This window comes from Lepisosteus platostomus, chromosome 5 (genome assembly GCF_059453375.1).
Source record: "Lepisosteus platostomus isolate fLepPlt1 chromosome 5, fLepPlt1.hap1, whole genome shotgun sequence".
Classification (NCBI taxonomy): domain Eukaryota; kingdom Metazoa; phylum Chordata; class Actinopteri; order Semionotiformes; family Lepisosteidae; genus Lepisosteus; species Lepisosteus platostomus.
In genome coordinates, this window is record NC_142615.1 from 43,895,442 (window position 1) to 43,908,835 (window position 13,394).

General features: G+C 42.8%; 1 protein-coding gene and 2 non-coding genes across 3 annotated transcripts in view; 1 reads left to right on the forward strand and 2 right to left on the reverse strand.

The window, feature by feature from the left end:
- LOC148666845 (zona pellucida sperm-binding protein 3-like) overlaps positions 1-13,394 on the reverse strand; it is a 779,162-nt gene that overhangs the window by 618,306 nt on the left and 147,462 nt on the right. The gene's annotated exons all lie outside the window — the stretch shown is intronic.
- Positions 8,108-8,180, forward strand: trnav-aac (transfer RNA valine (anticodon AAC)). Its single transcript has one exon. It is a non-coding gene; the product is annotated as a tRNA-Val (tRNA).
- trnan-guu (transfer RNA asparagine (anticodon GUU)) lies at positions 12,409-12,482 on the reverse strand. Its single transcript has one exon. It is a non-coding gene; the product is annotated as a tRNA-Asn (tRNA).

Below are 13,394 nucleotides of genomic sequence, written 5' to 3' on the forward strand. Positions count from 1 at the left end.
GTCCTGCTTCCTATGGCGATATACTGTTTTTTTCACACAAAGCCGTATTGACCAGTATTTCTTGCATTGTGAACGTGTGTACACAGCAGTCCCCCGGGTTCCAGTTAGTGCGTAGTTACACATCAATGAAAAACCAGAGGTTTAAAAAGATAATTAGCTCACTAATAGTTTTGATGGCTTAAAAATGACATAGTGAAGGCTGTGAAAACGGTCACAATGTAGTTTGCACACAAAGCAAGTGTTTTCATAACCCTAAGAGGTTTTGTGAAAATGCTACAGGTGTGCCAAAATCATTTTTAAACTTCAAGCTAACTTTAACCTGGTCAATGACAGTACCTACAGGCTATCGATAGGTTTGCTGGCACTGTGGGTTTGTTGTTCCTGACAATGTGCACACTGAGAAATGCGCACAGACTGGCTTTCTTTCGGAATGAAAATGTTACCGCTTGTACCTCATGTAAACACAGTTTTAACCATTAGCACACTCATATATATCCTGAATCAAGAATGAATATGCCCTGGAATCCACTGTACCACTTCAAACTGAAAGTCAGATATTTAGAGTCTTGGTAAAGACTTTTTACAGGAAGAGACGTCATGCTTCAGCTGCTCTGGCCTGCAAAGTACAAAGGGGCTTCATTTGAAATACCCGATTGTATTTCAAAATCCAAGGTATTTTTGCTGTGCTAGAATGTATAATTTATTATAAATGTTTTATTCACAGCCTCTTCTTCAGGAAGCCTCGCACACACTAAACAATATTCAAAGACTATAGGAACAGTAAAAAAGAAAGCAGTAAGATGGATGAAAAAAGATTTTGACGTCTCTTCCGCAACTGATGAATACTCCTGTGTGATGTTATTTCTTACATGGATTCCGTTATTTTGCCACAGGCTGTGGGTCTCTGTTTTCAAAAAGAGCAAGTAAAAAGTTTTGTAAAAAGAGCAAGAGCACCTGTTTGGAGTGTTTACGACAGCAGCGGGTCTCCAAACAGAACTTCATCTCCTGAAAAGTGCCCCTCCCTGCCACACAGGTTGCTGTGCCTGGTGCAATGCATATCTCCACACATCCCTCCACCCCCAGCAGAGCACACACCACCTTAGGACACTCCATCATGTCCTCTCTGCTCACCACCACCCAGAAATTGGCTGATGCCATCCCCACTGTTTCTCTCCCCTCAGGAAGCACTATCTACACAGCAGAATTCACAGATGCCAATGCCATGTACAGTTCTCCCAGATGTCCACCTTTTGCCCATCAGCCAAGAGGAGTGGGGGATTGAATGTGCAGTGTGTCGGCACAGAGGGGACAGCCAGAGCCGACCGCTACGCCGCTCTTCTGTTTTGTAATTTTGTGACTGGGAGTGAACCACATCCGTAAATGTCGACTGGTCCAGAGGGAAAAGGGCCTTGCCTTGCATTCTCCACGAACACATAGGCATGTTGAATTGGAGATTCTCAAAACTTACTTTGTGTGATTGGAAACTGATACATGATAGGATAAACAAAATGCTTCAAAGAAAGAGGTGCTCTTTCTCTCTGGTTTTAGTCTGTGCAGCAATAAAACAATCAGATTAAACAAGAGAGAGTGTGACGTTACTTTTCGTCAATGAAAAAACAGTCTTTTCATGTTTATTTAAGTGGCCTTCTTTCATTTGGATTGTATGAAATAACTCGGGAGTTATTGTTATGATTACTCTATTATCGAATCCTCAACTCATTCACTTGTTATTTTGGGAACATTTTGACATGTTGCTTTTAGCCGTCGATACTGTTGAATTCGCTCAGTTTGTAATGTAGGGTGCTCTGAACAAGTTAAACTTTGATACAGGACAAATGTATACTTTTAAAGCTACTACAGTATAGCTTGTGGGAAATACAACATCACACCATATACATAAGGCACGTCTTTGTTCACGATTTAAAACTACAGTCCAGAAAAACATGACATTTGATTGCTGGTTCCCTTATGTTAAAGGGCAACAATGACACCAGAGCATGAAAATTCCTTCCCCTCCCCCAGCAGAACTGTTTAATCTACATAAACACAGTGGGGTGCAACACCTAGCCTAGACTTTGAGAGAAGTATGGAGCTGCGTTGCATAAAGAGTTTGCAATGGAATATACAGTAGTAGGCAAAAGTTAATTTCAAGCTGAAAAGAAAAGACTCAACATGTCTCCTCTATACATCTTCCATTTAGACCATCCAATGTCATTTATTATTAATATCATCCATATCCCATTAAAATCAGAAAGTTTCTTACAAGTGTAAATCCAACTATTTTCCTTTTTTTGTTAAAGGAAAACTCATGCCAGGAGCTGGGTTCAAAAAAACTATAGCTGAAAAGGGCAGGCAAAATGTTTAAGTAATCATAGGTGAATGAGACAAATTGATGCAGAAGTTTAGAAAGAAAGTGGACTACAGTACTATTTTGAGCTTACAGCCTATCCAGTGTTATTCATTATTAATATCTTTCATATCACATTCAAATGAATGTTTTTTTTTTAAATGTAAGAGGCAATACACAACATGTGTCCTCTATAACACTTCAGTGTACATTTTAATCAGTTTAATGTTTAACAAGGTTATACAAAGCTTAAAATTATTAAATTGCATATACCGTTTAGACTGTTAAATTCTGTAATTGACAAACAATTGTCCCTCAGCATTGACAGGGATTCAAAACCAAGTGTTTTCTGGCAACAGACCAAATGCTGCACATGAGAGCTTTCATAGCTCCACCTGGTGGTTTTACAAGATATTTCACCCTACTTTGATACATCATGCGGTATCCTACAGTTCTTTGCAGAACGAGCACTGCGATTTACTGCAGCATACCTTGCACATTTTGAATGATTGGATCTGTACTTCTACTCAGTCTGGTGAATTCTTGATAAACCAAACTGGTGCCCTCCCTCTAACTCACCATTCCTCCCTTATGGTAGTGGATGTAGAGAAACCCATGTATATAAACCCATAGGGTCAATTGCAATGGACTTCCCGAGTTACAACACAGCCGCGTACCAATTTAGTATGGTACATTGTGGAGATCATCTCCCACCCTGAGTTCAATTGCAGCAAAAAACATGTGGAACAAAGTTTGAGCTCAGCTCAACTTGTGCTTAATCCGGTTCGGCGTTGTTGTACTAATTAGCCCGAACTGCAGGGGACTGTGCATCAGAACACTTCCGATTAGTAGGATAATACATACGCCATGTTAATATACAATTACTTTTCTGTTTCTTGTTTATATTCAAACTAAATTTCCTGGCAAAATCAGTTAGTTTTTAATTTAAGAATTGCATTTAGGCTACAATTCATCTGATGAGGCTACATTGTTATTAATGAGATACCCAATTGTAATTAGTCATGAAACAAATGAGAACTGCAGCTGTGCATTTGAAATTAAACACTACTGTATTATTGCTGCATTAATTTTGTTTAACACTCCAGATGAATAAGCAAACCCATTGTTATAGCTAAGTCGTCACAAAAGACACCGACTTATAACCAGTAAAGTTAAGTTTTATTTTTAACAGAGCTGGAAATTAGACTTATAAAAATACTTGAGCAATAAAAAAACCCCAACAACAAAACAATTGTTCCTGACCTTCTAAGCATTTTTTTAAGGCAATACATTTCTTTAGCAGGGTGTGCCTTGTGCTTACTTTTCAGAATTTTGATTTTCTCTCTCTCCTGTGTCAGTTCAGATTAAGCTCTTTAATCAGTTCCAACATCTTCCTTTCAAAGTGGGGAAGTGCTTGCTGGCATGTTGTTTTGCCAAGACATGCTTATCCTTTATGAAGGTATCTTCTGACACCTATGCACAATCCAACAACATTAGAAGACCAGCGCTATAACAGGAGTCATAAAAACACAAGAAGCCACATTGAACGAGCTTTCAGAATTGTAAAACAACGCTTTGCTCGTCTGTCATTTGGTTTGCATACCAGTCCATCAAGAGCTAGCACAACCCTGGCTGTTTCAACACAGTCATTGGATCACAGCCACAGGACAGAAAAGGGACTGTAAACCAACATAAATCACTTAAGATGCTGAGTTTTTTTCCTTTAACATGCTTGGGTGCAACCTATTTCCTCCTCATCCCTGCTTTCCTCCGATAACCACAAATACGGAGACCCATCACTAAAATATTTAACAAATCTATCCAGTTGACTCCTCAATTTTATAGAACACATTAAGGCCTCACGCTACATTTATATAAATAATAGTTTAAGTTCTGTTCTCTTCACTCTCTAGCACCTTAAACTTCACAGCTACTAGTAATGATTAACATTCAACATAATTAGTAAATGTCACTTTTGTAAATACACACATTAATCAACTTCATTATGAATAAATGTGGTATGAGTGTTAAGCAACTTTAATTAAATATTACAATGTTTTCAAGCGACGGATGCATAAATTCAGTACATGGTAACTATTTCCACTACTGTATATTCTGGAGCCTTCGAATGCAATTCATCGTTACACCAAGTACGGTACTAAGTTGCTCAAGCCATATTAAGAGGTGGTTTAAAATAAGTCACTAGTTTAGTCACTTCTAGAGGGCAACAACTATTATTTTGTGTTCGTTGCAATTGAGAACAGGTTTAGTACGGTGCTGCGGACTAAGCACAGCAGTAATGTTCGTTGCAATTGGACTTAAGGTGGAGCACAACTTCAGACCACAGCTGCGTACAGGTTGATTTCCTGTGAATACTTCACTTCTAGTTTGTTGAAATTAACCCCTAGACTTTGCCCTACTGAGGTCTAACTCAAGCTCAAGCAGAGACAACCCATTAATGGCTTTCATAACTTCCATTAGTCTCTACCTCTGTCTTCCCTAACTCATTCTTGATCTTCCAAACCAGGCGTTTAACTGAAATTCAGCCCACTGATACGGTTTCTGAGAAAAAAAAAATATAACAAACGCTACTCCCGACAGCCTGAAAAACAAACACAGACTCCTATAGCCTCAACTGAGCAAAAGAGTCAGTTTCTGCGCCTTCTGAAATATTATTAAAAAATACTACCCTTTCTGAATCGCCAGCACTGGCTGGAGACGCTGTGTGTGTCCGGGCTCCGCGGTTATATAGGACAGGACTCAGCGCGCAGCAGGTGTGACTCATTGCTCTGCGCTGCCCGTGCGGAATGCGCGTCTCCTCCCTCTACACACCACCGCCTCGCTAAACCGCCTTCATACTCCCCAGCGGCAATAACATCTCCATTTATTACATTTATTCTTCCCTCTTAACCCAGAAAACTCCCGGGACGTTTCTTGAACCGGTAAAGCTCTCTCTGTTGGTGGTCACAAGTAGAAACAATGCACGAGCTGAAAGCAGGAAGTCAAGCACTCCTCCCTCACTGTATATCTGGGTCCAGACTTCCGAAAACTCCTAAAAGTGAATTTCCAGAACGCCATATTAAAGTCTCCCATCCGTTCGTTTCAAATACATCAATTAGATGAGTTCGGGTACTTTTCTGATGTATTTTAATAGTTTGGCACAGTGCCTTGTTAAATATGTCACAAGCAAAGTTTATCAACTTCACTTTCATGCGAGGTTTTGCGTGGATACAAAAACATTAGATGATATCTATAACACAGGTGAAGAGTGAATCTGAATTAATCAGAATGCCTCGCTGCACCAGAATTGTCATTTACGTATTTTAAAAATACATCTGGTGCATCTGAAGACAGAATAAAACCCAGAAAAGGACGACAGACCATTAAACTGTCTGGTGATATTGCTGCATGGGGCGCAAGATCAAAATAGAACACGTTATTGTAAAAAATGTTCACATTCGTGAATGAGTTTTTTTTTAATTATACCAAATGTCCGTTAAATAATGAATTACGTTTATCAGACCATAAACACTATTATATGAAAAAAAAAACATTTACTATATATGCATTTAACTTGCTTTTTTAAAAAACATGACAATACGGTAGATGAAAATTGTTGTTCAGCGCGCTTGTATTAAATATACTCTACCAGCCTTTTAAGTCATGTGTCAGAAATAAAGTGTATAAAATTCGCTAAATCAAACAAAACACAAGCGCTTTTTTTTCCTGTGGCACTAACGGGCTAACGGTTAGGATTCCTGGTTTCCTGATTACATATAAATGTGTCTCTCTTGTCTTGCGGTGTCCAAATGATCAGTTCAGTGTAGAAAAGAGCAGCGTAAAACACCGGGGTAAAGTTAGCTTGAAGTTCGAAAACGATTTTGCCACGCCTGTAGCGTTTACACGAAACCTCTTAGAATCGCGAGAATACTTGCTTTGTGCATAAAATACATTGTGAATGCTTTCTCAGCCTTTACTTTTTCGTTTATATTACATTTTTTGGACCAAGCACGAATATTCTTTTGTCCATATCTTCGCAACGGAAGCACAGAACGCCTTCAAACCAAATGCATCCACGACGTGGATATTTCCACAGCCTCTACATCAAAGTATCAGTGAGCTAATTATCTTTTTTTAAACCTCCGGTTTTTCATCGATGCGTAATTACGCACTAACTGGAACCCGGGGGACTGCTGGATACACAAGTTCACAACGCGAGAAATACTGTTCAATACGGCTTCATGCGAAAAACCCGTATATGACCATAGGAAGCATAACAGCGCAGTCTCCAATTAACCAGACTGTAAGCACGGGAATAAAGCTTTGTCTGAATTCTGAAACCCTTCCTTTGCGTCCTGTTTTCATTCAGGTAAGAGTCAACTATATGCACAATACTACTGACAGCAGGAAGATTAAAATATTCTTTACTCAGCAGCTTATTAAAAACAGCTCCCATAATGTTCAAACCGATTTTTTACACAGAACACTGACACAGCTTTGCGTTCTGAATCTCTTTTTCTCGTGTGTTTATTTAATGTGGCACAATGTACTGGGATAGGGGTATTCTGTTCACAAACCAATAGCATTTAAACCACAGCACCCACAATGCTGCAAGTAAGTGTTTTACACACTAAGCAGAGAGCGATGTCTTCCTCGTTAGTATAGTGGCAAGTATCCCCACCTGTCACGCGGGAGACCAGGGTACATCAGGACATGCATTGAAGTGAAAGCAGGATATGCTGCGACATCCACTGTGCAGATCCCGCCACACTAAGAGGTGAGTGGGTCTGTTCGATCACAGCGCTAGGCGAATCCCCAAACAGTGTGCGTGACAACAAACGAAACGGGCCTGTTTCCGCCCGGTTTCGTTCCGGGGAAATCGGGCCCAGTAGTGGCGGGATCTGTACAGTGCATGTCGCAGCGCTTCAATGTGCTTCCTGATGTCCTACCCCGAGAACAGAAAAGACAGCATCCACAGCAACAACAGCTCAGGTCTCTGCACAGGAGCTAAGCTGCCCCCATCTCCTCTGCTCTGCGGCTCCTGCGGAGTGGAGTCCTGCCTGGAGCCGTGTTTGCAGGCGACGGCTCCCTGCGCCCTGTCTGTGCGTCGTGTCCGAGAGCTCCTGGGAGGAAGAGAGAGCCCTCCCACTCAGGGGCTTTTCCACGGTCTGTGTGAGGAGGGGCGGGTGTGTCCAGTAGCTTATCGAGCGGAAGCCTGGGGCGGCGGAGAGCTGTGATTGTGCACACCTTGAGGTGTCACCTCTTTGTCTGCTTTCCCGCCCCCCCTCCGCCCAAGCTCTGCTCCAAAGTAGCCCGGCAACCCCTCACACCTGCACCTTTCACAACCTAAGGTGTGGTCATGAGACACCCATGGGGTGTCGTTCTGTTCTTGCTAATTGTTTCCTGCCCGTCGCAGGCAGGAGTCCATGCGATGAAGATGTGCTGGAAAGAGCTCAGAGGGCGCACCTGGGTGGCTTTCCTTCTGAGTGACGTTCCTGCAACACTCTCCCGCTACTCTTGGTGCGCTCATGCCACAACACAGGAAGGCTGGAGCAGGTGGCTGTGGGCTCTGCACACCACCGAAATAGCTCAGTTGGGAGAGTGTTAGACTGAAGATTTAAAGGTCCCTGGTTCGATTCCGGGTTTCGGCATTTTGTTTCATCGCGCCCTTTGTTCCTCTCTCCAGCGCCCCCTGCCTAAAGTGACGCGTCCCTTTCTCAGCCCGAAACGCAAGCGAGACACCAGCAGCAGTCCCTGCAGGTTTCCGTAGTGTAGCGGCTATCACGTTCGCCTAACACGCGAAAGGTCCCCGGTTCGAGACCGGGCGGAAACAGCCTCGTTTTGCACGCTCCTGTACTTCACAGAGGTCTTGAGAGACCGGTCATTTGTTCCCAATGTATTTCCGGTGCCTTCGTGCACTCTTGTACCAAACGCATGTTCCTTCTGTACGCGGAGCCGATCATTTGCAATTGGGCTGTGCCAACAGACCAGGACGAGCTCTGTCTGCTCAAAAGCAGCGCATGACCTGCAAGAACAACAGAAAGATTAGCATCCAGCGGGGGCCTCTTAGTGAGCCCAAGATCTCATCAAGAATCGGCTCCAGCAACAGGGCTGGGCGCATTGTTCCATTCTCCGACCACTCTCGGTGTAAACAAGTCCCTCCAGGTCTCTGCTTGAAATGCACTTTCCTGCGTTTGCTTTGGTGTAACTGGCTTCCCCTGCATGGGCGAATGTGAAGAAGATCCTTAGTTAGTCATTGAAGAAAACCGAGAAGAGGTCGGAGTGGCCTCTGTCTTTCATCAACGATCCAGTCAGGCAGTACTCCTCTGCAAAGCGCCGTTCGTTCACATCGATTGGCTTTTTTTTGCCTTCATTCGTGCAAGTAGTAAAAGCAGACGCCCCTATTCTGCCGTGACCCAGATTCGAGCCGGGGTTGTTGCGGCCACAACGCAAAGTACTGACCACTATACGATCACGGCGAGTTACCGATACACAGGTGGCAGGGCGGAAAAGGCTGTGCTCTCTTCGTGTGACATAATTCGGAAAAGTCCTGACGTTGCATTTCAACTGAGCCCCAGTATACATCGACCCTTCGACACTCTGAGTGACAACTCTCTTGCGTGTTTTCTCATATTTATGTAGTTTGCTTGCATGATGCCGGGAACAGCGTGGTTGTTCGCTGCCATATGGTCTAGGGGTTAGGATTCCTGGTTTTCACCTAAGCGGCCCGGGTTCGACTCGGTTTTGCCTCCTGCTTTCCAAAAGATCAGCACCGTGTACGAAAGAGCCGCATTAAAACTACTCGAACGTGCAAAACGTGCGAGAAGAGGGGGCGCTTGTTTCCAACCGAAACTTCTCGCGTGTGAGACGAGCTGATCATCGCTGTGGGAGGGTTACTCTGGTAGACAGGGCTGACCTTCGGCAATAGGATTTATAGTCTCCAAGATGATATTTGCACTTTCTGGAGAGGCGATTTTCTCCACTTCAGTAGCCCGATTTCGTCGATTGCGTGGAGAGGGCTGTAGAATGTGGCGCCGCCTTTCCTGCTCCGTCCATGACAGGCGTGCTGGTCTCTGGAGAGAGAGCATGGTCCATCAGCGCACTCCAATAAAGGCACTGAAAGCAGCTGAATCGCATTGGCGAAGCTCAGCACTGGGCCGCTGGGCACAGTTGACCACTGTTTCCATAGTGTAGTGGTTATCACGTTCGCCTCACAAGCGAAAAATTCACAGTTCGAATCCGGGCGGAAACAGACCGGCTTCCTTTGTCGCCACGCACAAAAGGGGATTGGGGATTTGCCTAGCGCTGTGATCGAACAGACCCACTCACCTCTTAGTGTGGTGGAATCTGCACAGTGCATGTCGCAGCGCATCCTGCTTTCACTTCAATGTGCGTCCTGATGTACCCCGGTCTCCCGCGTGACAGGTGGGGACAGGTGACAGGTCCTATACTAACGAGGAAGACATCGCTCTCTCCGACCCCCGGCATCGTGAAAAGGTGCACGACCATAGTGCCTTTAGTGTAAATAATGTTCAATCTGAAATTAAAAAATTGTTATTCAAATGATTGTTTAGGAATTATATGCTAGATCTTAAAAATTATGTTCCAAGTTGATAAATTTGTGTAGGTAACAGTTTAAATGCATTTTTCCACTGTTTACAAATCATCAGTATGGTAACCACAGCAACAGGCGCCACGTCACTGTCCACGGCTAGGTGTCTCACATTCGTCACAAAGAGCGGTGTGACATCACGGACAGCAACTAATACTAATATTAGTGTCTTCATGTTAATATTAGTGTGAGTGGAATCGGTAGTTTTAACATTAATGATAGTTTTCATGTGAGTATTAATGATGATAGTGCTATTGATTGTTTTAATGCTAGTATTCCTGTTAATATTAGTGATAATTACAGTGATAAGGTTAGATTATTTACACTAGTTGTCATGTTAGTTTTAGTGATAGCATTACTGTTATTATTAGTATTATTAGTGTAGTAGTATTTTGTGTCAGTGTTAGGATGATAGTGTAAGTCTTAGTGATAGTGTTACTGTTGCAATATTAGTGGTATTTGTATTAGTGTTATTTATAGTGTATTTGTAGTTATGAGTGTATGTGTCTGTTTGTGTGTGGGGTTTGTGAGGAGTGTGTGGTGTCTGTCAGTGTGTGAGTGTGTGTTTGTGAGTTTGTGGATGTGTGTCTATACGTTTTCGTACTTTTTCATACAAAAGTGACCAAACACTCCCTAACTTTCAGGTTTGCTTGAACCTGTAACAAAAAAGAGGTCTGAAACTTCGTTCTCTGATGTCACTGTCTATAAAGCCGGACGTGATGTTTCGCAGATGTGCAGTGTGCCTTTTCTCTTGTTGTGTTCAAGATGATTTGCTGAATAAGCTCCTGACTGGGTGTTCTGTACTGCGCTGTTACCTCGTTCGATTACCTATGTGGTGTACAGATAAAACCCAACTGCGTGGTGTAATTTCCAGGTTCAGCACCAGCAGCACCTGCAAACTCATCAGCTGACCTCAACGTGATTGGAACACAAAACCTTCTGATCTGGAGTCAGACGCAGGAGAGAATGAAGTCTGGAATCAGACACGCTACCGTTGCGCCACGAGGTCACTTGCGACAGGTGCTTTTAATTCACCCAAAGAGAAAAATCAGCGTCCCTGAAAAAGATTGTTTTCATTCTCTCCTGTGAGGAGCGCCGCTCTTCCAACGAGGGTCTCTTCTTCCCAGACCACAGATTATTCTTCCCGCCCGGCTCTCTCACGGAGAGCAGACACACCGTCTCCACTAATGTGTTTACTACATCTATAGATCTGACCCCCTACAGCCCCGATATTCCTGGACAGGATATTTACCACCAGCCTGGTGAACTTCTCATCTTGACCTCTCCCAGGAGGAGCACAATTAACACAGAATCCTCTCTCCATTTAGCAAATAACACAAAACACTGTTTACCTGTCAAGACAGAAAACCAGGCTGCTCCAGGTGAGGCTTAAACTCACAACCTCGGCATGAGTCCACTGAATATGTCATTTTACATGGCCTGAACCAGGAAAGAGATTGGAAGTCAAGAAGTTATGGTTTTGTTTTAATACTTGCCTACTCTTTTAATTTTTCGGTCAAATCTTTTATTTGGGAGTACTTTCAATGGATGTTAATCTTTGTCCCGATGCACGATTCTGGGCCATGGTGAGTCTTGAATAATGTTCTTATAGGCTTCAGTTTGGAAAAGTGCGGTCTTCAGAAGCTACTGAAACCGCTAATGGTTACATAACACTTAATGCAAAAGCAACGTTCGGGTTTGAAAAAAGAATATTACTTGCTATGAATACAAACACTGTTACAGGAGGCGTGTTAGGGCTATTTTAGCTTAGATCATCAATTCATCTTACATTTCTTCTCCATCTATATCAACAGCGTCATCGCTACTGAGCGCTAAAGGCAGGTCCTGGCAATACAATCTTCTTTAGAAAACATTTTTAAAACTATTTCCACTACCATACATAAAGTAAAAGATACCGATTGCACGCACCTAATAAAATCTCTTATCCAGGGACGTTGTAGCTAGATGCAAATTCCAATCGAAAATGTATCAGCTTTAACATTTTCTTTTGGATCCACAGGACGATCAGCATGAGACTCAAAATATACCTGTGTTTGATTGTACAGCATAGATTGTACAGCATGTATGTTTACATTTATGTTAAAATTAAGGTAAATATATCAAAATATCAACATCCACTTCACAGTGCTAACGTACTGTAACAGTGCTTGTCAAATTCTCAAACAAATCTGCGTTCTATTTCTAAACTCTTTTAGCAGAGGACGCAACAGGAGTATAAATGATATCTCCCGCCAGCCATTCAAAGATACTTTTCCAAGGGTGAATATGGATTTCTGGGGAGTTGCGGTGTTGATCACTATTGGACTTCCCCGGTCTCAAGTGTTGTTGTTGGACACGGGCAAAAGACTCGCATTTTCTGCAAATATAAAGAGGGTTAAGGTTTCGGCTTTAGCGGAGACAGTGTTTACATTGACAATAATAAGAAGATCGTCCCTGGGTGGGTTTGAACCACCAACCTTTCAGTTAACAGCCGAACGCACTCGCCGATTGCGCCACAGAGACTGATGAGAGAGGCTTTTCTCCATTCGCACCTTTCCGGTCAAAAAATAAACATTGCTTGCATTTTCTTGCCAGTCTGCAATATTCCTACTGCTCTGATAGCCAAGAATTACATTTCATTTTTCACAAGCTGTATGAATTTCTTGAAAAACAAGTTGTTGCAGAAAGGAAATGCATTCATGCTTTAAACTAAATCAAGCCCTATGCGGTTGTCCAAGATGGTAGTTTCTGCACAAAAAGACAGGCACAGCTGGGATGTGGAGCCCGGATCTCCAGTTAACGAGACAGGTACTTAAACCAACTCAGCTACGGTGCCGGCAGAATTCTCCTCTTTTATAGCCGCTTGGACACACCGCTCTGAGCCATCTGCGTTCACGAAGCCCTGAGTCTGCCGGCTGAGCAAGCTGCCTCCTTTACACGGAACAGGAGCCCTGACCGTAAGAGAAATGAAGAGAAATGGCTTTTATTGGGCACTTTTCATGTCCAATGCGCTTGACATCTCCCAAGGGGGACAGAGTTCATTAACGACACTTTTCCTTTCTTTCTTCTTTCTGTACACTTTGATGAAACAAAACGAGAAATCATGTAAGGGAAAACATGTAAGGGAAAACATGCACATGCACATGTCTTTTTTTCATGGAGAAAACATGCACCGGGAAATGTTGTGTTTAGAAGAAGTGAGTTAACATGAAAAGTGACCTAATTTACCGGAGCAAATGCTCACCAAGCAAGATCTGCTTTACTACTAGAGAGAAGTAGAGTGAAAGACGTGATCATTTCACGCCGCTGTGGAACGAAACGCTTTTGTCTTGGAATTCTAAATCAATTAGAAATTCAGAGCGACACATAAAGGCTTTGTCTGCTTAAAAGTGATGATTTTTTTAAACTAAAAAAACATGTAGAAAACACGTTTCT